Source organism: Muntiacus reevesi, chromosome 13, assembly GCF_963930625.1.
Source record: "Muntiacus reevesi chromosome 13, mMunRee1.1, whole genome shotgun sequence".
NCBI classification, from domain to species: Eukaryota; Metazoa; Chordata; class Mammalia; order Artiodactyla; family Cervidae; genus Muntiacus; species Muntiacus reevesi.
In genome coordinates, this window is record NC_089261.1 from 39291464 (window position 1) to 39315606 (window position 24143).

Below are 24143 nucleotides of genomic sequence, written 5' to 3' on the forward strand. Positions count from 1 at the left end.
TAAAATAAGCAACTAGTAAAAAAGCCATATAACTGAGGCGCATATTTCCATTTAACAAGGAAAGAGCACAGAGAGGCCAGGAAAGTGAATCTAAAGAAATATAATGATTTATCACAAAATGTTATGACTCAATATGGCTAAGGGAGAAAGGAATACATTTTGATGCAATGCTTCCTGTGCTCACGATTTTGTGGCAGATGGAGCACCTCACTTGTTCATTTCTCTCTAGTTTGTCTTTCTCTTCCCAACATGCAAAAGCTAAAATAAAATGAAAACACTTAGAGAGCAAGAGAAAACCTGGGGGGGAAATGTCCATCTCAAAGCCAGACAGGCACAGTTGTTGCTGGCTGCACGCATTTCACAGCTTGGTGCTGAGTTCTGCAGCTGCCAAGTCCATCCAAGAGTGACTATAAACACTCTTGGCCCCAGTGGAGTCAGAGATCCAGATGGCTGACAGAGAGCCCATGTACGGATTTCCAGCAGGAGATGGGGACACGTCAAATCCGGATCAAATTACACGTGTGTGACAATTCCTACTGTAATCACACCCTCCTTTTCACTGTGACCAGGCTGGGTCTAGAAGAGCAACTACTGCGATCAATGTCATCAGAGAAGGCAGGTGGCCATGTGCAGCCCAGCTCAGCATCTAGGAGAGCTTAGGCAGGCATGTGCTTGCTCCAAGAGGAGCTCATCTAAAAGGGCTGCCTAAGCTACCAGGTGGAAGAAAGAGAAATGCTTTTTGAAGATGTATGCCCTGTGTTTAATAATGATAAGGTGATCCTTTGGACTGTAGTCCACCAGGCTCCTCTGTCCAAGAGAACTCCTATCTCTAATACTCTTGCATTGATGGCTCAGACGGTAAAGAATCTGCCTGTGATGTGGGAGACCCAGGTTTGATCCCTTGGTTGGGAAGATCCCCTGGAGAAGGGAATGGCTATACACGTCAGTATTCTTACCTGGAGAATTCCATGGACAGAGGAGTCTGGCAGGCTACAGTCCATGGAGTCTCAAAGACTGAGACATGACTGAGTGACTAACATACACACACATTGGCAGGAGAGTTCTTTACCACTAGCACCACCTAGGGAGCCCTTAATTAGGTATAGCAGGAATAAAATGCATTAAAAACTAACGATTTTGAGAAATCCCACTGAGCAGGGTGCACATAAATACATATAGCAATTCAGGGAGAGAATGATATTAAATATATAAAGAAAAGACCTCAAGTTCAAAATAGTTTCATGTAATCATCTTTCAAATATTTTTAGTATGTATGCTCTCCCTTAAAGTTAATTCTTCTTTCTCTTTTACCCCTCCTTCCACTCATTGAACCATAGGTTTCTGATATTGGGCATGACATCATCAAACTGGAAGAGGTTCTGAGTTGGCAAGTGTGTGTACCCCAGCAAGGGAACTTAGCAGTGTTAGACAAGGACTAGCACCAGGGTATATTTCAACTCAACGGGGAATGGAAAAGGCCTTTTTTTGCTTGAACCTCAATCATGAATTAACGTTTGCTTCCGATAGGAAGGTTGCTTATGTCAGGAAATGGAAGTGCAAAAGCAAAGATATAGAGTCCTTAGATAACAGAAGAAGCTGCTTTTGGGTTGAGTGGTATATGAGAGCGCTGGCATTTGATGTTGCTTGGAAGACAGGTACACAGACAGCAATAGATGAGTATTTAATTGAAAGTCTTTTTAACAATTACAGTATTAATGACAGAAAATAACACACAGACAAGTACAGACTTTGAGAGTAAGTGGTTAGAAATTTTTATAGTACTTTGAGCATTTTTTTAAGTCTGCTGGGAATCACATAATAAATAATTTGGGCTTGTGTTTCATGTCTCTAGTGATATTTAATTTTTCAGATATTCATCTTATGATATCTTACAAAGTTATCAATCTGTGAAGGATAAGGAATAAAAATGCCCTTGACCCTAGTTGCTTGCACACTGCTAACTTAATAAGGCTTTAATAAGGCTGACTGTGCCTTCTACAATTATTTTTGCACACATGCATGCTTAGTTCAAAGGTCAGTGTTTAAAGAGGAAAACCAAGATGAAATTTATTAATACCATGTCATGATCCTGAAGAAGAGCTTTTAAAGGACACAAAATCTGCTTCCAAAATGTGTCTGCTGAGCTAGTTCCACTGTGTTAGGGAAAAAATTTTAAACCAGAGGGTTTGAGAAAGTGGTCACTGTTTAATGATACAAGCAACTACCCTTGTGGAAAATCTTCATCTCAGCACCCGTGGGCACCGTAGAAGGTTACTGGGGATAAGACATCCTTTTATACCATTTAAAATTAGAGCTATTAACATATAGTATGTAATAAATACTCCCTTTTCTGGGTAGAAATTCACTTCACTACTTTTTTTTAGCAATTCATAATAGTCTTTTAGTAATCCATAATAATCTTTTAGCAACACTACTTTTTCCCCTCCCTTTTTCTGTACTTTTCTTGTCTTCTGTCCCTTTCTTCCTCTGTATCTGTGCTGGGTTGTTGAGAGTTAGAGAATTATAGGCTTTACATTTTATTGTTAACTGGAACTGAATTTGAAATAGATTTTCTCTTGTTAAGTATGTCATAGGTGTTACAAAGCTTTCACCTTTCTGTGTCTATAAATAAAAATATATGGTTTAATACTTCCTGATGTCAGTCTATTGGATATTCTTGGAGAGGAGTTTTTGTACAAAGTTACAATAACATGATGAAAAACAGTAGAAAGTAACAAGATAACCAGGCTGGAAAAATTAATTTTTAAAATGTCATTTAAAGTAATTAATGAGAGAAGATACAGAAATTTTATTTTGACATGTTTAGATCTGTAAATATGAGGACTTGCTTCTGTACAGAACTAAATATGTTGAACTTTGCAGAGTTATTTTTTATTTCTGGTCAAACAAGTTTTTCCATTTATGTTCACATTATCTCTAGCAGTTGTTTCCAGCCTAGCCAATTATCAGAGTTGCCTGGGGAACTACAAAATAAAAATCTCTGGAGGTGAGACCTGGGAATCTCTAAGCTAAAAATCCTCTGTAAGCGATTTTAATGAACATTTTAGTTTAGGAAATACTTGAATAGAGGCAGTAGTCCCAAAAGGGACAAGAACTAGTTTAACATTTTTATAAGCACCTTAGTTCAAATGTAGGAAGTTCCATTCCTTCTTAAATTTCTATAGCATCCTCTTAAGACATTGAGTAAACCATGTGTCATGTATCCTGTATGAATCCCTCATATAATCTCCTTAAGGATGAGGAAATATTTTCTTTTATTGCTCTCTCCCATATGGTTATTGCATTGCACTAATGATGCATTCAATTAACATTACTAAGTAAAATGTCATTCCCAAGAGAAATTGTGGCTAAAATAGGGAATAGAGCATTAAGAGATGGTACAAACTTATTACACACTAGAGGCTTCCTTGAGTAACCAATTGCTGGTGGAAATTGTTGCTCATCTGAGAATTCCTAACCAATGGGAAATTGTCAGGACTCTGTATATGAATATGGAGTCCTTAGATATCTCAAAAGGAGGACACAGAATTGTAAGAACACTAAGAGATTATCCAAAGCATGGTCTTCTGGGGAAAAAAAAAACATTTTAAGTGAAAAGATAAATTTATAACTCATATACTCCACACTAAGGAACCTCCAGAGAATTCTCAGACTCACATAAATGCCATTTCCAAGCACCAATACAAAATTATTGCTATTGAAAAAGGCAGACAATTTATAAAAATTCAATCTTGGTGAATTACACATGTAAAAAATAACTAATTGAGGCAATCATTTAAAAAATACATCATAATTTCTAAAGTATCTGCAATTTCATTTCAAGATATGGGATTATTGTTTCTATTAAAATGACACTATTAGGGTAAACAATATTTTTATTGTTATTTTCAAGATTTATCCTAAATAGTTGCTTGTAGTGGCAAAACTATGGCACTGTTTAACATTGCCATACTTGGCAATCAACAGTTGTACTCTATCATCTAGGAAAATTCTTATTACAAGGCATTAGGCCAAACTGAAGAATATTGGTGAGGATGAAAGAATTGCATTGCTAATAAACGTGCTCTAAGGTCTTCCCTGGTGGTCCAGTGGTTAAGACTCCGCACTTCCAATGCAGGGGGCACAGGTTCCATCCCTAGTGGGGGATGCTACAGCCGTAAGATGTGCCAAAAAAACAAAAATATGTACAGTTCAATGGCTCTTAAAAAAAGTGAGTGCCAGGTAGAGTCTGAGAGCTGTATTTTTCAGTTTAGTTCGGTCACTCAGTCATGTCCAACTCTTTGTGACTCCATGGAATGCAACACACCAGGCTTAACTGTCCATCACCAACTCCCGAAGGCTACTCAAACTCAAGTCCATCGCGTCAGTGATACCATCCAACCATCTCACCCTCTGTCGTCCCCTTCTCCTCCAGCAATCTTTCCCAGCACCAGGGTCTTTCCCAACAAGTCAGTTCTTCCCACCAGGTAGCCAAAGTATTGGAGTTGCAGCCTCAATATCAGTCCTTCCAACGAACACCCAGGACTGATATCCTTTAGGATGGACTGGATGGATCTCCTTGCAGTTCAAGGAACTCTCAAGAGTCTTCTCCAACACCACAGTTCAAAAGCATCAATTCTTTGGTGCTCCGCTTTCTTTATAGTCCAACTTTCACATCCATACATGACTACTGGGAAAACCATAGCTTTGACTAGATGGGCCTTTGTTGGTATTTTACATTTCTTATTTTTCATCTCTTTCTAAGATTGTACTTTAAAAATGTCACCTTCATCTGTTTTTTTCATTCCTATTTCATTGGATTAACCAATCTCAAAGATTTGCAGAACAATACAGTACACGACACCCTGATGAAAAACAGTCACTCAGCTTTTCTGGCATTTATTCATATAAATATTAACCTCATACTTCACACAATTTTAGGGGTAATTGTATATTTCCCACAAAAGTTGGTCTCACCAAAGACTTCCCAACACAAAGTTATGGGTTGAGTCTAATAGCAATCTTCTTCTTCCTCACAATTTAACTTCTTAGGTGTCAATTATCCTCAAGCAACACACCATCCTACCTGCTCTCTCTGTGTAGCATTTTGGTTGTCATGCTTTGAAATTACCTGACTTGTGGCTTATTATGTGAACAAGCCAATCAACTTTCTCTCTATAATACTTAAAAGGCTTTTTATCCCACTAATATATGCATTTTATGGTATTTTAGAAAGTATTTTATAAAACAAATATAAAGTGAAAGGGTTAGTTACTCAGTTGTGTCTGACTCTCTGCAACCTTATGGACTATAGCCCACCAGGCTCTTGTGGTCATAATTCTCCAGGCAAGAATACTGAAATGGGTAGCCAATTCCTTCTCCAGGGGATCTTCCCAAACTAGGAATAGAATCCAGGTTTCCTGCATTGCAGGCGGATTCTTTACTGTCTGGAGCTTCCCTTGTGGCTCAGCTGGTAAAGGATCTGCCTGCAATGCTGGAGACCTGGGCTCTATCCCTGGGTCAGGAAGATCCTCTGGAGAAGGAAAAGGATACCCACTCTGGTATTCTGGTGTGGAGAATGCTATGGACTGCATAGTCCCTGGGGTCGCTAAGAGCTGGGCAAGATGGAGCGACTTTCACTTTCACTTTTCTTTAACATTTGAGCCACTAGGGAAGCTCAGGAAGAAATATAAGCCAATGTTAAACTACATGTTACAGGAGAGTTTATAATGGAAATCAAGAATTCATTTTCCAAATTTACTCTCACTTCCATCCTGTTCCTCAGGGACAATATTGTAATACATGTCAGCAATTGGTTTTCTTGCAGTTACCTCTCTCCCAAGTACATCTTCACTACTATATCTTTATAAAATTTAGAAATCTTTACTGCTGTTTTCTTTTATAAATGAGAATTTAGTTTACTTATCCAACCTCAATATTCCCTAACACCTTTCCAATTTAATAGTTATTTTACTATTCTAGTTTTTCTATTGTTTCCTTTCTAAGTTTAAATAGTTACTGAAAACTTGATTCCCTGTTCCATCATAAATAATTGATGCTCAATGCAATACATTAATATATGGGCACCCTTATATTTTTTTTACATTTTTCCTCCCTACTTTCTTTTACTTTCTGTTCCTCTCTTACTTTCTCTTAATGTTCAAGTTACATTAACTTTTATATTACTAGTTTGATAATATTTCTATTTAGTTATATATTCCAAATATAATCTTAGGTGCTTAACCTGTAAAATAAGTTTAAAAGTTGAAAACCAATAAGCTGTCTGCTGCTGCTGCTAAGTCACCTCAGTTGTGTCCAACTCTGTGCGACCCCATAGACAGCAACCCACCAGGCTCCTCCGTCCATGGGATTTTCCAGGCAAGTGTACTGGAGTGGGTTGCCATTGCCTTCTCCAAATAACCTGTCTATGTTATCTTAATTTTTTAGAACTTTTACACTATCTTGACCACAAAAATTTGGCTCATTGCATTGCAAAGTAAAGAGTTATGCTTATATTTTCTTCTTAGGTGTTCTCATGAGTCAAATTTGGTACCACTCATGGGAGAATATTTCTTTTTTATACCCAACTAATTATTCAAAACCATATTTAATTTGATTCATATTCAGCTATGGATTTTCTTATTGATTTTATAAAGCTTTTCCCTACTTTCTATTGCCTTTGTTTTTTTTCTTATTGAGATAAAATGTATATTCTCTTTTCATTATATCCCTAATATGATCCAGGTTCTTTCTCATTCTGCTTATTTCTTGAACAGCCTTATGTTCTTCTTCTTGCAGGCATTCTTTTGTGGGGCCACTACCTTCCAGTTTAATTTATTGTTTTTTAGGCTTAAATGGAAGAAATTAGAATGATTGTTAATATTTCAGTTCATTTATTGGTTGATGGTAGAATTGCACTGACCTGAAATTGCACACAGCCACATCACTTGCTTTGGGCAACAATATGTGAGTGAAAGATTCTAAAACCTGAAGAATATACCATATTCTTCCCCCTGATATACAAGGAAGGTTGGAAACTCCAAATTTGAGATCTCAGAGAGAGAATATACGAATCAGAGCCCTCATCCATTATTCATAAGATATTCATTTATTGAATACACAGTATATTCCAGATTGTGTGTGTGTGTGTGTGTGAATCTATGGCTAAAGAAAAGCCTACACAATTTATTAGGCTTTTGAAGCTAGAAATTGTATATTCAGTCACTGAGACCTTAGGACAGAGCTATACTGCAGAGCCTGACAATGATTCTAGAATTGAACAGAAGCTGGTGTAAGAAAAGTGAAGTTTGCCAAAGACAAATAGGAGGAATTGGAGGACCAGCTATCAGCATTCACAATCCCATTATTGGAATCAAGCAATAGATTCACTCAGCCAAGTTGGTGCTTTTACAGGGCTGCAGAGAGTTCCTCTTTGCTCATCTTCTAAAAGGATAGTAGATCTAAACTTATACCCACTTCATTTGTACCACCCTAAAAGCAAAACTTGTGGATATTAAACCTACATAGCATGGTTCAGGTGAGCCTAGGAGAAACTGGGAGTAAAAGAGAAGGGAGTCACAATCTCTCATCCTGGAGTGTTCAAAGGCAGAGCTATTATCCACCGTTATCGAAGGTCCTTCATTCAGTCACTCATTCTTTTAAGGAACGTTGGTCATACCCTTGCCTCATATTATTTAGATGCTTAGGATACAGCTAGTGGTCAGAATGGCACATTTCTTGCTGGTTTGATTTTAGATTCTAGAAAAAAGAGGGAGTAAACAAATTTGTAGTTTATCAGGTAAAGGAAATGTAATAAAGAAGAACACAGTTGGGTGAGTGAGAATGAATGAGACAGAGGCTTGGTTCTTACACTGTGCAGTTAGGAAAGGCATTCTAGGATGGGAAGGTTTGGGCAGAGGTAAGAAGGACACGAGTTAGCTGCTTATTTGAATATTTGGAAGAAGAATTTTAAGCTGAGGGAACTCTAAAAATAAAGACCCTGAATCAGGGGCAAGCTTGCTAGGGAGCTGTGAGAACCTCAGTGTGACTAGAGAAGGGAAGTAGTCTAGTAGCCTTAGTAGTAAAGGAGCCAAGGGCCAGATAGTCAAGGGACTTGTGGGTCAGGAAAGATTTGGTATTCATTCTGTGTGAGCTGTGAAACTACCAGAGAAATCTAAACAGAAAATGGCATGCTCTGACTTGTATCTTCAAAGACACATTTTTTTTTTTTTTGGCAGAATATACAATAAGAGGCAAATTTAAGTTCAAAGTAATTTTCCCTCAAGACTTTAAAGTCTTATTCAGCTACATTTTTGTGTTCTCTTTTGCTGATAAATTTGAAATGTGTTATTTTTATTCTTTAATTGGGAATACTTTTTTTTATTACTGAAATTTCATAATGATGTGTTTTGGATAATGATGTACTTGTGTTTAAAATTTATCCTGCTCAGCATTTTGTGGAGCTTTTCAGTTTAAAGGCTTGTGTTCCTCATCAGTTCCTGGAACCACTCTCTGTTATTTTTTTGAAAAACATTTTTCCTCTGGCTTTCTTCTATTCTTTTTTTTTTCCCAGAAATTTTATCAAATATATTTAACTTTCTGTTTTAACTTCCTATATCATTTCTATTTTAATTTTCCTTATTATAAAGTCAAATTTTTGTATGTCCATTTTTATTAAAAGTAGGAAAACAAGTTCGAATAAAAAGACTATGCCTCAAATAAAAGGGAGAACGTCTAGAATTTTTTTGAAGTTGAACAATAATATCCCAATGTAATTAATACTTTTGATATTCATTAACTTGTAGCAGTTCACTCCTTTCTGACCTTTTTTTTTCTGTACTAGATTCTTTTTAAAAAATTTTAATTGGAGTATAATTGTTTTACAATGTTATGTTAATTTCTGCTGTACAACAAAGTCAATCATCTATATATATACATATATCCCCTCCTCTTGGACCTCCCTCCTGGGCCACCCCCTGCCCCATCTCACCCCTCTAGGTCATCACAGAGCACCAAGCTGAGCTCCCTAAGCTATACACCAGGTTCCCACTGGCTATCTATCTTACACCTGGTAATGTATATATGTCAGTCTTAATCTCCCAGTTCATCCCTTCCTTCCCTTCTCACCTCTTTGTCCACATGTCCATTCTCTACATCTGTATCTCTATTCCTGCCTTGCAGATAGGTTCAATGGTACCATTTTTCTAGATTCCCCATATATGCATTAATATACGATGTTTGATTACTCTCCAAAATACACAAATAGTTCATGCAACTCAATATGAAAACAACAAACAGCCCAATCAAAAAAATGAGTGGAAGACCTAAACAGACATTTTTTTCTAAAGAAGACATACAGATGGCCAAGAGGCACATGGAAAGATGCTCAACATATTATTAGAGAAATGCAAATCAAAACTACAGTGAGATATCACATCCTTTCTGATCTTAAGTTGATGGTCTTCTTTCTCTTAACTTTTACATTATCTTTAAAGTGGGATCTTAGCAAATAAGGGATAGATTTTTCCTATAAACCTAACTCATTTTAATGATGTCCTTATCTAGTGAAGTGAAGTGAAGTCTCTCAGTTGTGTCTGACTCTTTGCGACCCCATGGACTGTAGCCCACCAGGCTTCTCCGTCCATGGGATTTTCCAGGCAAAAATACTGGAGTGGGTTGCCATTTTCTTCTCCAGGTGATCTTCCCAACCTAGGGATCAAACCCAGGTCTCCCGCATTGCAGGCAGATGCTTTAACCCTCTGAGCCACCAAGGAAGCCCCTTATCTAAGAAAGAAGAAAATAAGTATTTGTTTAATCATTTCAGACTAGTCAGACAATACAACAATTTTTTTAAACTAAAACCATCCCCAAATGATATTACCTATGTCTCTCAACTGTGAATCATTCAGTTTGTACAATATAACTGCTTAATCCAAGAGCTGCCCTTAGATGCTAACTAAATGAAAACTCTTTGATATAAAGGGTTAAACCCGGCAGAATTCTCTTAGAAGAGAGTTCTCTCTGGGGTTTTGAATATGGACTTGACTTTGTCATTTCAAATATGAGTGATAGAAATCATCATTTACCCATTATTTAATTAAAATAAAATAAGAGCTACTCTAAAAAATTATATTGATACATTTTGAATCCCTTATAAGATTTTAAAGTGAGTGGACAAATGTAGACAAAATAAGTTTAGAATGGTTTTTTTGAAAGTGAATTAAGTTTAAGAATCTAGACATATATTGCAATATGCATACATTGTAGATATAGTTAGGTCATCTGTGATGATTTCAATGTATGGATATGCAATGATTTATAGACTCTGCCATTAGATCTATGGAAATTTGATTTTGAAGAAAGTAAGTAGCTTGCCAACAATCCCTTACTTATAGGAGAGCCATGTTTTAAGTTTGCGAAGAATATCAAAATAGGGTTCATCTATTACAACCTAAAGAAGAAAAATATCAGGGACAGGTGCTACAGATTAATAGAGTTTAAAAATGTAACAAATTATGTTTCCACTGTAAAAGTAAGGCAGCGTCTGACCTATAAATATTCAACTGAGTTTTAATTTAGGTAATAGAAACATCTATACGATGGAACTGAGTAAATACAAGGGGTTCTATATGATTCTATATTGAGGTTCTATAAAATGTGTTTCCTTCTCCTTACACAATAATTAAATAAATATACTAGTAGCCATGTATTTATTCTAAAAGAACATAGAGCTACGCATCTGGGTAGAGTTTAAGTTGTTTTAGGAATGATCCGAACATAAACATATTTCTAAGTAACTTATGAGATTTTTCAAGTGATGATATTGCAAATGTGTAAAACTCTGGATCTCTCTTGAAGAAATATTCATCTTCTTTCTCATAAAATTTGTAGAAGTGGATGGTTTAAAGATACTGCACTGTCCCTATTCCTAATGCTAGCCATTTTCTACTCCTAAATAGAAGATTTTCTAGGGATTGAATCTTTTCAAATGCTTATTTGGCTTCTGTAAAATTTCTTTGGTGAGGTGGCTTGTATTTTAATCAGTTTGATTGTGCTATTACTGTTCAGTTTTAAGAGTTTCTTTTTATGTTTTGGATAACAGTCCTTTATTAGATAGGTCCTATAATTTTTTTCTCCCAATCTGTGGATTTTCTCCTCATTCTCTAGTCATTCGCTTTTGCAGAGTGCAGAAATTTAAAATTTCAATGAATTCCATCTTACCAATTATTTCTTTCATAGATCTAGACTTTAGTGTTTTATCTAAAAAGTCATTACCATACCCCAAATGATACAGGATTTCTCTTATGTTATCTTCTCATTTTATAGTCTTGCATTTTATATTTAGAGTCTATAATTCGTTTTGAGTCAAATTTTGTGAAGAGTGGAAGTTCTGTCTAGATTCATTCTTTTGCAGGTGAATGTCTGATTTTTTCAGCACCATTTGTTGAAAAGACTATCTTGCCCCATTGTATTGCCTTTGTAAGGTCTTTGCTCCTTTGTCAAAGACCAATTAACTCTGTTTATGTGGGTCTACTTCTGGACTCTGTAATCTGTTCCATTGACTTATTCGTTTATTCTTTTGCCAATACCACACTGTCTTAATTATACTAAGTCTTAAAGTTGGATATTGTCATCTGCCAATTTTCATCTTCTCTTTTAATATTTTATTGGCTATTCTATGTCCTTTACTCTCCAAATAAACTTTAGAATCAGTTTGTCGATATCCATGGCTTTGTTGGTTTTGATGACTTCAGTAATGGTGACTTGTATCCTTGTGTATTTTGTGATTTTTTTTCTTCTAGGTTATATTACTTGAACATTAATGTGTGGCAATTCTTTGAGGTCTCAATTTAGAGTATTATCCTCCAGAGAGGAAAAAAGGCTCTGTCAGGTTAGAGGGTAATGACAATCTACAATCAGATATGAGATTTGTTGTAGTTTTTTGGCTCCTACATATTTCTATCACCTGTCATCAATTTGGTCATATTTTCATATATATAATTTTATATCCTCCATAAAGTATTATTTTTTTCCAGATATGTAGTCTGCCATATTGCTAGAAATAGAACCAGGGTAAGAAGAATGAACTAATCTGATTAGCAAATTTGGGAAAGAAGCTAGTCATTCAAACTCAGTTACTTATGGCCCCTGGATTGGGATGCCCGGAGACAGTGTACACTTTGCTGGTATCCTCTGGGAGATGGTAAGCTTAGTCTATATGGCTCTGTTATATTTTTATTTCCTAAGTTTTTCCTTGGTTCTATTTTCAATCTGATATTTTCTTTTATGAAAATATCTTGCTGGTGTTTTATGTTCTTATTCCTTTCCTCCATCTTTTTTTTTCTTTTGTCTTTTTAAAAATTTAGTTTAACACCAAACCCATTTTGGATTGAGGTACAGCCAATAACAATGCTGTGGTAGTTTCAGGTGAACATATGAAGCTGTTTAGAGTTTTCTGTAATCTATTCTCTCAGTTGTTGCTTATGCTGAGTTCTTCATTTCTTAATCTCAAGTGATTATGATTTTTTTGACTACTAACTAAATAGAGACAGTTTTCTCTATTTTTGAGCCAGCACTCATAGGTTTCCCAAAATCCCGGTCTTTAGTTTGACTCTGCTCCAGATCAATTTTTATATTAACATCTCATTGCAATGCTCCTGCCTGATCTGGGTAGTGTGCCAGTTATCTTTGCTGCATAACAAATCACTCCAAAACCTAGCGACTTAAGATGACATCAATCATAAATGTATCTCACAGTTCCGTAGGTTGGCAAATTGGGCAGAGCTTGGATGTTTCTTTTCGTGCCAGTCTCAGCTGGGCTCCCTCCCAGGTCTGTGGGTCAGAACCCAGGTCGACTGGAATCTAGCTGTTTGAGGAGGTGGTTCAGCTGAGATGGATGAATTCTACCCTCCAGGGTCTCTCATTTGCTAGCCAAACTGACTTCTTCACAGGGTAATTATCCTATGAAGAGAGATGGCAATTTCCAGAGTGCCTAAGGACTCTTTCAGGCCCTATGTGCAACATATTTACTACTGTTTTATTACTCAAAGCAAGTTATCTGGCCAAGCCGAAATTCAAGGGGTGGGGAAATAGACTTCATCAACTTCATCTCTCTGTAGAAAGAACTACAAAATATTGTAATCATTTGTACCATGTACTGTAGGTTATGTGATCAGGCCTCTGAGCTCAGAGTTCTAATGTCTTGAAGCTTTCTTTAAGGTTCTGATTTGTTTCCTACTGCTTCAGGGATAAAGCCAGTTTTCTGACATTATTCATTTCTATTTAGTTCTTTGTTTCTTTCCAACTGAAAGTTAGTGACAATTTCTAACTGAAACTCTGGTCTTGCCATTTTAGTTACAGGTCAAGCATAGTGACTCTGAAGTTTCTAATGGATGGGTAACGCACAGTCACAGAAAATACATGTGCAACCAATGCAATCAAGCAAGTAGAGAATTCTGTGTGCTCAGCTGTGTCCAGCTCTTTGAGGCCCTGAGGACTGTAGTCGACCTGCCCGTGGGATTCTCCAGGCAAGAATACTGGAGTGAGGTGCCGTTTCTTCCTTGAAGGTATCTTCCCGACCCGGGGATGGAGCCCTCATCCCTTGCATCTCCTGCATTGGCAGGCAGATTCTTTACCTGCAGCACAACCTAGGAAACCTCAAGAAATCTCCAGTGCTCTACTATCTAATACGGTAGCTTCTAGAGCTCTATGTGACTATTTTAAATTAAATTGATTAAAATGAAACACAATTAAAGAATGTTTTTCCTCAGCTTCATGAGCCACGTTTCGAATGCTCAGTGGCTCATGTGGCTACTGGCTACAATATCCTACAGCTCAAGAGAATATTTTCATTGTTTAAGAGAGTTCTACTGGGCAGTCCTATTCTAGTGCATTTGCTGAGTATCAGACTAGAAAATGGGCAAACTGGGACCCAATATCCACTTGACCTGCAAAAAGATTGATTATAAGCATCATGTGATAGATGGTGAGAAGGGACCTGGATTTTAATATTTTTTACTCTATCTTGATATTGACTCATAAAATGAGGAGAGATTGAGTCAGACTCAATCTGAGAGTGACAACTACAGACTCAATTACATAGAGTTGGAGCAAAGCAGAAACATCATCCAAAACAAAACAGAACAGAAAGTTACCAGACGGAGGCTTGTAAACTTCCCTGTCTTCTGTGTGTGTGCTTTTCGTTGCTGTTGTTGCTGCTGATAATAAAAGTAATGTATGAGTACTGAGGAATACTTGAAAATCATAACGACCTCCTTGTCTTCTTGTGCAGAATATAGCAAATGCACTCTGTTTCTTTTCCTAATGACTATGAGTCATCATTATTGAATTATAGAAGGCTGCATCTACAGGAGAATGGAGAGCAATGTTCTCCCAGACTGTGGGGGCATTGAGAGAGATTTGAGGCATGCATTTCTCTCTACATTAGGTACCTCAACAGGGTAATTTTCTTGGCGTTCTTTTACCTTTCACCTTGTTATTATCTTAACTCCCCATTTGACTCATGTGCTTGGAGTAGCTGTCACTGCAGTACTTCTACATTTTTGTCCTCTGGACCTTAATACAGAGTAAAGCATGTTAGAAGAGATCAGGTAATCAAGCTGGTCAAATTAAGTTTTACCTTAACTATCTAAATGCCTCTGACCTGCTCTGCTACCAAGTAGAATGTATGACTATTACATCAAGTGTCTCCTCATTCATCATATCCTGCCTTCTGCTTGAAGACTCTCAATGAAGAACACATCAAAGAGCTTGGAATTTAAACTAAGAAAGTCGGGAGGTTAGACTAAAAGCTTAGCTATATGACTTGGGCCTGAGCCAATCTCCTATCTCCTTAAAATTAGTTTTCAGAAGTGTTCATCATCTTCAGTATTCTCATCACTAACACTAATGAAGTTCTGAGTATGTGTCAAGCAATGTTCTAAGTATTTGTCATTGATAACTCATCTTAATCTTCACAAACCCTATGAATTAAGTGCTATTATTTATCCACAGTTTCACAAGAAGAAACTGAGATATGAACAGTAACTAGCTCTCAGACCTATGTTTCTAAGTTGCAAGTGTTGTGTGTCTTTAAGAGATATTGAGCTGTCCTTTGGGCTTGTGATTTTGTTCTGGATGATTTAACTTTGGGGTCGTGGGTTTCCAGATAAGAGCACATCATAAATCACTTTGGGATTTCTAGAGAAACTGCAGAACAGCATTCATCATTCAACAAACTGAGTGGGGATCCATCCTTCTCTAATGAAGAAGTCAGAGCAATGAAGCCTGGGGACAAACAAAAGAAATTCTGTGAGTTTGGCTGCAATCTGTTAGGGTTTTGTAAGACCTGTGTGTGGTATTAATTAAAGCTTGGGATTTAGAGAGAATCAAGACAAGGTTTACCTGACAAAAATTCACTAATGCATTGGCTTGTGAGGGGAAAATTTAGGTTTAGTAGAATTTTTTTGCTCAATTTGATTTTTATAGAGCATTTTTCAAGATTTTATTTTGATTCTAAATATTTATGTTAATGTGAGCTCAATAACCTTGGTCTGGAAATAAACTTGTTTTTTTAATGATATTTCTATGGGAATTCTCCCAGGCATAATTTGAGGATTCAAATAGAGTTCTGTGTATCTAAATGTCTTTTAAACTAATTGCCTCTGTGTATAAACAAGGGAATTTATAATGAAAAGGAAGTCAAACCTAGCTATTTTTATTTTAGAAAAGACAAAAATTATGTGAAGGGATGCTTTTATATTATAGGTATCATCAGTACTGAAAACTGTTTTTTCTTGGAAATTGGCTCTCAGTGTAAGCTGGATAAATGGAATATCCTGATGAACTAGTGAACTAGTGATAAGTTTGCTATAGTGGACTCACATGAGCTAAATTTTACATGAAAATGAATAGAACATATTAAAACCAGTAAAGATTTTCAAAAAGTCCACTTAGTGTTGCTCAGAGAATTGAAGGTGTTTTATCATCTTTATGGTTCTTCTGCACACATAGTCTCACATCCTCTTCATCATCACAGCCACACTTCCCCAAATATACAGACTATTTTAGCATTTGTGTATATAAGAAATACATGAAATTAAGAAACACTCTGTCTGATAGGTATGGACCTAACAGAAGCAGAAGATATTAAGAAGAGGTGGCAAGAATACACCAAAGAACTGTATAAAAAAGATCTTCATGACCCAGATAATCATGATGGTATGATCACTCACCTAGAGCCAGACATCCTGGAAAGTGAAGTCAAGTGGGTCTTAGGAAGCATCACTATGAACAAAGCTAGTGGAAGTGATGGAATTCCAGTTGAGTTATTTCGAATCCTAAAAGATGATGCTGTGAAAGTGCTGCACTCAATATGCCAGCAAATTTGGAAAACTCAGCAGTGGCCACAGGACTGAAAAAGGTCAGTTTTCATTCCAGTCCCAAAGAAAGGCAATGCCAAAGAATGCTCAAACTACCACCAATTGCACTCATCTCACAGGCTAGTAAAGGAATGTTCAAAATTCTCCCAAGCCAGGCTTCAACAACATGTGAACCGTGAACTTCCAGATGATCAAGCTGGTTTTAGTAAAGGTGGAGGAACCAGAGATTAAATTGCCAACATCCGCTGGATCATTGAAAAAGCAAGAGAGTGCCAGAAAAACATCTACTTCTGCTTTATTGACTATGCCAAAACCTTTGACTGTGTGGATCACAACAAATTATTTTAATAAGAATTTTAAGAAAATTCTGAAAGAGATGGGAGTACCAGACCACCTGACCTGCCTCTTGAGAAATCTGAATGCAGGACAGGAAGCCACAGTTAGAACTGGACATGGAACGATAGACTGCTTCCAAATAGGAAAAGGAAAAGGAGTATGTCAAGGCTGTATACTGTCACCCTGCTTATTTAACTTATATGCAGAGAACATAATGAGAAATGCTGGGCTGGATGAAGCACAAACAGGAATCAAGATTGCCGGGAGAAATATCAATAACCTCAGATATGCAGATAACACCACCCTTATGGCAAAATAAAAAACTAAAGAGCCTCTTGTTGAAAGCAAAAGAGGGAAGTGAAAAAGTTGGCTTACAGCTCAACATTCAGAAAACTAAGATCATGGCATCCAGTCCCAACCCTTCATAGCAAATAGATGGGGAAACAGTGGAAACAGTAGCAGACTTTATTTTTGGGGGGGCTCCAAAATCACTGCAGATGGTGATTGCAGCCATGAAATTAAAAGACACTTACTCCTTGGAAGAAAAGTTATGACCAACCTAGAGAGCATATTGAAAAGCAGAGACATTACTTTGTCAACAAAGTTCCGTCCAGTCAAGGTATGGTTTGGTCATGTACGGATGTGAGAGTTGGACTATAAAGAAAACTGAGTGCTGAAGAGTTGATGCTTTTGAACTGTGGTGTTGGAGAAGACTCTTGAGAGTCCCTTGGACTTCAAGGAGACCCAACCAGTCCATCCTAAAGGAAATCAGTCCTGAATATTCATTGGAAGGACTGATGTTGAAGCTGAAACTCCAATACTTTAGCCACCTGATGTGAAGAACTAACTCATTTGAAAAGACCCTGATGCTGGGAAAGATTGAAGACAGGAGAAGGGGACGACAGAGGATGAGATGGTTGGATGGCATCTCCTACTCAATGGGCATGAATTTGAGCAAACTTCGGGTGTTGGTGCTGGACAGGGAGGCCTGGCATGCTGCAATCCATGGGATCGCAGAGTCAGACATGACTGAGTGACTCAACTGAACTGAACTGAACTGATTTAAGAAAGCTCAGCAGAAAAAATGATAATAGATTTTAGTTTAGATGGAATAAAAGCTGTATATTTTTTTAGCAACATTTCCTTTCAAAGAACCATCATGAAACTGAATTTCTCCTGTGGCAAATCACAGGAATAATTTGCAATGTGGTGTGATTCTTACCCTCTGGTGGCCATGGATTTGGCAATCTGCGACTCTGCTATGCTATTCCGGAAGACAAAAGCACCTCATCAGCCCCTCTGGTTGGTCCTCTTTTAGGACAGACCAACAAAGCTTAGGCTGGTAGGATTGGGTAGGTAACCTCAATGGCTTTCGAAGAGGTGTCTTCATAACTCACTTTTTTTGTGTGTGGGTTTGAGGGTAGCAGTTAACATATCAACAAAGCAGACATTCATTAGAAATTAGCAAGTGCTACCAATGCTGGGTGCTACTTCATCTTCCTGGAGATTCTTGGTCTCTTTTCCTTCTTAACATATATACAACCTGATTAATGACAGAGCAGTTACTAGCCAGTGAAAGTAAATGGCTAAAAACTTATGGCTGGCAAAATTCAGAATGATTTAGATTACAATGCATCCAACAGTGCCTAAATGCTAATTTGGTACTAATTTGTGTTTAAAATCTTCACAAGATTTTTTAAATTCTTTAGGAAATCCAGGAAGAGAAACAGAAAACTAAGCAACCCATAAAATACAGTATTACAGTGGAACACAGGAATTGAAGGTGGTGGCGGGAAAGGGTGAAAAATAAAACTCCTTTAAATCCTGTTTTGTTTACAAGTTTGCATTGCGTTGCTTAACCTCTAGGTTCATGTTGTTAGAACTCTGTGAAGTAAAAAATACAGGCTGGATTATCTGGGCCAGCATTTATTATTTTAAATGTTCTGCCTTGTTCTCATGTATGCAGTCTGGTTTTGTGGGTTTTTATTGTTATCATTGTGGGGAGTTTTTTTGACAATGTATCCCAAGCTTTAATTAAGAAAATAAAAGGACTATTATTATGGGTGTACTTAAAGATAGCTAAGCATATTTATGAAAAAAAAAAAAAAAAAAAAACTTTTAAAAGTACGCTAACCCCAAGATACTACTTTCATGTCTTTTAAAAACTGTTGTGAACAATATGTTGGTTATATTAACATAGCTTATAATTTTATAAGATTCAGCAGATTCTCAAGTAAAACATGCCTAGTTCAAACCATACAAATATTTAACTTGCTAGACCTTCATTTAACCACATCTCTACATGACCATCTGAATGTTAACCATTAGCTAACCATTTAGCTTCCTACTTCCTTGCCACTGGCCTTCACTTCTGCTTCAACAGTTACTCAGTTTTATCCTATGTACCTGATTCTTTGTCTGCAATCTTTTCATTTAGGCAAGGGTAGACTCTTTCTTCAAAATAATGTGGTTAACTTCTTTACATAATATTTAGCAGTAGAATCAGTTCAGTTCAGTTCAGTCACTTAATCGTGTCTGACTCTGCAACCACATGAACCACAGCACACCAGGCCTCCCTGTCTATCACCAAATCCTGGAGTCCACCCAAACCCATGTCCATTGAGTCGGTGATGCCATCCGACCATCTCATCCTCTGTCATCCCCTTCTCCTCCTGCCCTCAATCTTTCCCAGCAACAGGGTCTTTTCAAATGAGTCAGTTCTTCGCATCAGGTGGCCAAAGTATTGGAGTTTCAGATTCAACATCAGTCCTTCCAATGAATACCCAGGATTGATCTCCTTTAAGATGGACTAGTTGGATCTCCTTGCAGTCCAAAGGACTCTCAAGAGTCTTCTCCAACACCACAGTTCAAAAGCATTAATTTTTCGGCATTCAGCTTTCTTTATAGTCCAACCCTCACATCCATACGTGACCACTGGAAAAACCATAGCCTCGACTAGATGGACCTTTGTTGACAAAGTAATGTCTCTGCTTTTTAATATGCTGTCTAGGTTGGTCATAACTTTCCTTCCAAGGAGTAAGCGTCTTTTAATTTCATGGCTGCAATCACCATCTACAGTGATTTTGGAGCCCAGAAAATAAAATCAGCCACTGTTTCCACTGTTTCCCCATCTATTTGCCATGAAGTGATGGGACCAGATGTCATGATTTTAGTTTTGTGAATGTTGAGCTTTAAGCCAACCTTTTCACTCTCTTCATTCATTTTCATCAAGAGACTTTTACTTCCTCTTCACTTTCTGCCATAAGGGTGGTGTCATCTGCATATCTGAGGTTATTGATATTTCTCCCGGCAATCTGGATTCTAGCTTGTGTTTCCTCCAGCCCAGTGTTTCTTATGAAGTACTCTGCATAGAAGTTAAATAAGCAGGGTGACTCCCATATTTTGTCTTTTGAGATGTTAGCACTTCATGGGGGAGTGATACTAGTATCAGGAGTTTGGGGGCATAAACAGTTGAGAGAAAAATCTTGGTGGAGTGATTTCCTTTTCTGCTAGAATTATATGCATCTGTATAATTCACCAGTTGGCAACATTTTATAAGACAGTCTTCTGGAAATCAGTGAATGCATCTAGAGTAACAATGTCTGGAGTCTAAATAGAATTTATAAGACAGATTAAACCTGGAGACATGATGTTAGGCAAAGAGAATTGAGAAGAAGGAAAGCAAGTATAAATTATGACAAGTGATTATGGAAAGGCTCCTTTAAAGAAAAGACCAGCAAAACACAGTTTAATGGTTGAACATCCAGGGGTAAACCTGAGTGCTGAGTTCATGTTCATAGAAATTATGCTAGAAAAGTATGGCTAAAATTAAAACTGTATTTTCATTCTAACCTCCTATTTTCTCTCCCTTAGTTCTATCTGTAAAGAAAAAAAAAAATATGAAGAGTGAAACTTCTTGTTCTTGAGCTTGGAATTCAGCCCAAAAATGAATTCCTTTCTGCATTCTTGATTACCATTCAGTCATCTATTTTTGCCATCTTTGAATATGGGAAGGAAGAGATTTATCAGATTCACACCATATAACTCATGTAACTAAAAAATAGGTTTCTAGTCATGTTTCAGGCCTGGCAGACAGGTAATAAAGAATAGGAGCTCAACTTTGATTGAAGAAATTTTACATTGAGAAAACAAAATATGATGCTTTCTAAATTTTTAAGAAACACAGCATAGAATCCAAGTATATGCCTGATAATAAAGCACAGGATGTTCCATGCTTACTTCCCAATAAATTTATAAAGACACACCTGGAGTGTTAGCAGCTGTGCATTCCTCTTTGTGTTCTGAAAAGTCATGCACAAAAATATCAGAGCCCATGGTAAAAAATAGGAATTGGGAAAGACTTCCACAAACCAATGCAACTTTCTAACCAAAACAACAATGAAAATAATAATCATGTAAAGAAGTAACTTAGCCCAGGGATGCTACCTTAGGGATATCAAATTAGTACAAAAACAATAAACTGGAAGTGTGGGCTTGGGGCCCTCTGCAATGATGCAGATATACACGAAGGTCTGCATTCTTTGGGGGCTTCACTGGTGGCCCAGACAGTAAAGAATCTGCCTGCAGTGCAGGAGACTCAGATTTGATCCCTGGGCCAGGAAGATCCCCTAGAGGAGGAATTGGCAACCCACTCCAGTATTCTTGCCTGGAAAATCCCATGGGCAGAGGAGCCTGGTGGGCTACAGTCCATCGGGTGGCAAAGAGTTGCATACTGCTGAGTGATTAACATTTATTTAACTTACTATATTCTTTGGAGGAGGAGAAAACTGCAGAGAGAACCATGAGCAGAGCCCTAGCATGCAGCATGTTACTAATTTTCTCATAATACAACTAAAAATGATGTCATTTCTTCTGTTTACCAATCACTTTTGAGTTAAAGTGTTAAAATCATATGTATTGCCACAAGTCAACAATAAGCATCTCAGGAGCTTTCTCTACGTGCCCATTACTTTATATAATACCCCTCGTATATCTCTATATAATTATGCCATTTATTTCCCCCTAAATCTAAGGCTAAGTGAAAGCGAAAGCATTAGTTACCCAGTCTTTGTAACCCCATGGACTGTAGCCCACCAGGCTCCTCTATCCCTGAAATTCTCCAAGCAAGAATGCTTGAGTGGCTAGCTATTACCATCTCCAGGGATCTCCCCTTACCTAGGGATCAAACCTGGGTCTCCTGCCTTGCAGGCAGTTTCTTTACCTGTCTGAGCCACCAGGAAAGCCCAAGGCTAAAGACAACATTACATAAATTTCCACTTTCCGTAGCCATCTATCCCAGTGCCTTATAGCTGTCAGAGGTAGCAAAAGATCAAGATATAAATGCAAAGGAGAAAGAGTCACCAGAGATGGGAGAAAGACCCAGAGAGTTCAGCAGCATGGTAGACCAGTCAAGAGCAAGTAGCAGAGGAGGAGAGGTCAACAGTCTTTGACACAGCCCAGGATTCGTAGAAGGTCATGGCTGGTGGAGACACAGTCTTCAGATTTAACAATAATGAACTTGTTGATGGTTTTAACAGAAATTGCTTCAGTGGAGTTAGGGTGGCCAGAAATCAGATTTCTGAGGCTGAAGACTCAACTGGAGGAAAGAAGCAGAGAAAGAGAGTGTAAATGACTCTTTCGTGGAATTTGATTGTATTAGAGGAGAGAAAATTAGGTCACTAGCTGGAGGAGGATGTGGGTATGGTTATTTATTTTATTATGAAATAATAAAATGTTTAGATGTTGTTGTGGGGGGAGATGGGGGTCCAGAACAGAGACTAGAAAATTAGACAATTGTAGACAGTGGTCCCAGAGAAGGCAGAAGAAATTGGGCAACAGAGATTTATTAAAAGGAAGCATGGTGGGCAAATTTACATTGTAATAGGAGACAGGAGGAAGTGATAGCTGTACATGGGTAAGGTGGAGGATGAGAAGAGGAAAGTAGAAAAAGTATTTGTCTAATATTCTCTATTTTCTTTGAAAAATGTTAGCTGCTTAGTCATGTCCTACTTTTTGTGACCCCCATGGACTGCAGCCCACCAGGATCCTCTGTCCATGGAATTCTCCAAGCAAGAATACTGGAGTAGGTTGCCATTCCTTTTTCCAGGGCATCTTCCTGATCCAGGGATTGAACCCAGGTCTCCTGCATTGCAAGAGGATTCTTTACTCTCTGAATCACCAGGGAAGTTATAGTGTTGGATGTTTGTAAGGGCTGCTGTCGAGGACGAGATAAAGATGCAAAGTTTCCCCAGAAGGTACAGAAGGGTCATAGATAAAGGGACCCTTTTTCTGATTGTTTCTGGACTCAGGCTGTGATGTCCAGGCTCAGGAAGATGCATTAAGACCCGTGTGCTCCAGGAGAGAGGTTCATTCCCCTATATAATTCTAATGAGCCCTTACCAGTCCAGATGTGGTTCTCACTAACTTTTGAGAGAAATAAATCTGTAAACCTTATCAGGAGCCCCTCTGTGCACCTTTCACCCAGGAGAAGTAGGAAGAATATGGTTTTGGCACAAAGCAGATGCAGATTCGTCTCTTGGCTTCATGGATTCTTAATGGTATATCATGGATTTCATTTTCTGCATTTCTCTTTCTACACAAAAGAGAGTTAAACATCTACCTCTCACAGTTGTTACAAGGATTAAACAAGGCAGTCAGTGCAAAGTTTCTGGCACAGAGTCGATGCTCAGCAAATAAAGGTCCGCTTCCTTCTATAGGTAAATGCTCCTTCTAGACTTTGTTAGCTTAATAGAAGGGGAAATGACTAGATGAGGATTTGGAACAAGACTCTGCCAACATTGAAACTTTTCTTTGCTTTTCATCATTAAATTGCTAAATAATATTCACAGCAGGGGTTTGTTTTATGTATTTAGGTTTCACAAGTTAATAATAATTGCGTGTTTGAAAAAGAAGAGGCATTCTAGTGCTGCTAAACCCTGACAGATTGGCATTAGTGCCAGGGGGAAAAAGACAACATTTCGGATGGGGATAAAGATGAATCATACCTATATTTTTTTCAGATTTCAATAGAATCATCTGGGTATATTAGATAATGGTTTATGAGATAAAACTGTATCATTGACCAAAACATTGCTCAGAGTTAAATCCCAGAGTTTTAGCTTTTTATCTTATGTACAGATGATAAGACACTTAAACAATGCCAGGGTTGGCAGTACCAACCCTTCAAGCAGTGGGAAATCATGCATAGCTTTATGGTTGCATCTGTGGATGCAACACACTGTGGATTCAGCCAAACTCATACCTTCTGCTAGCTATTTAGAGGTAAGAAATCTGTGTGGAAGTAGACCTGCCAGGTTCAAACCCATGTTGTTCCAGGGTCAACTCTACCAGGTATAATTTGATGGCTTCACAGGCATAGATATTCTGGGGGGTCCACTACAAAGCAAATCAAATACCAACTTCGACGTA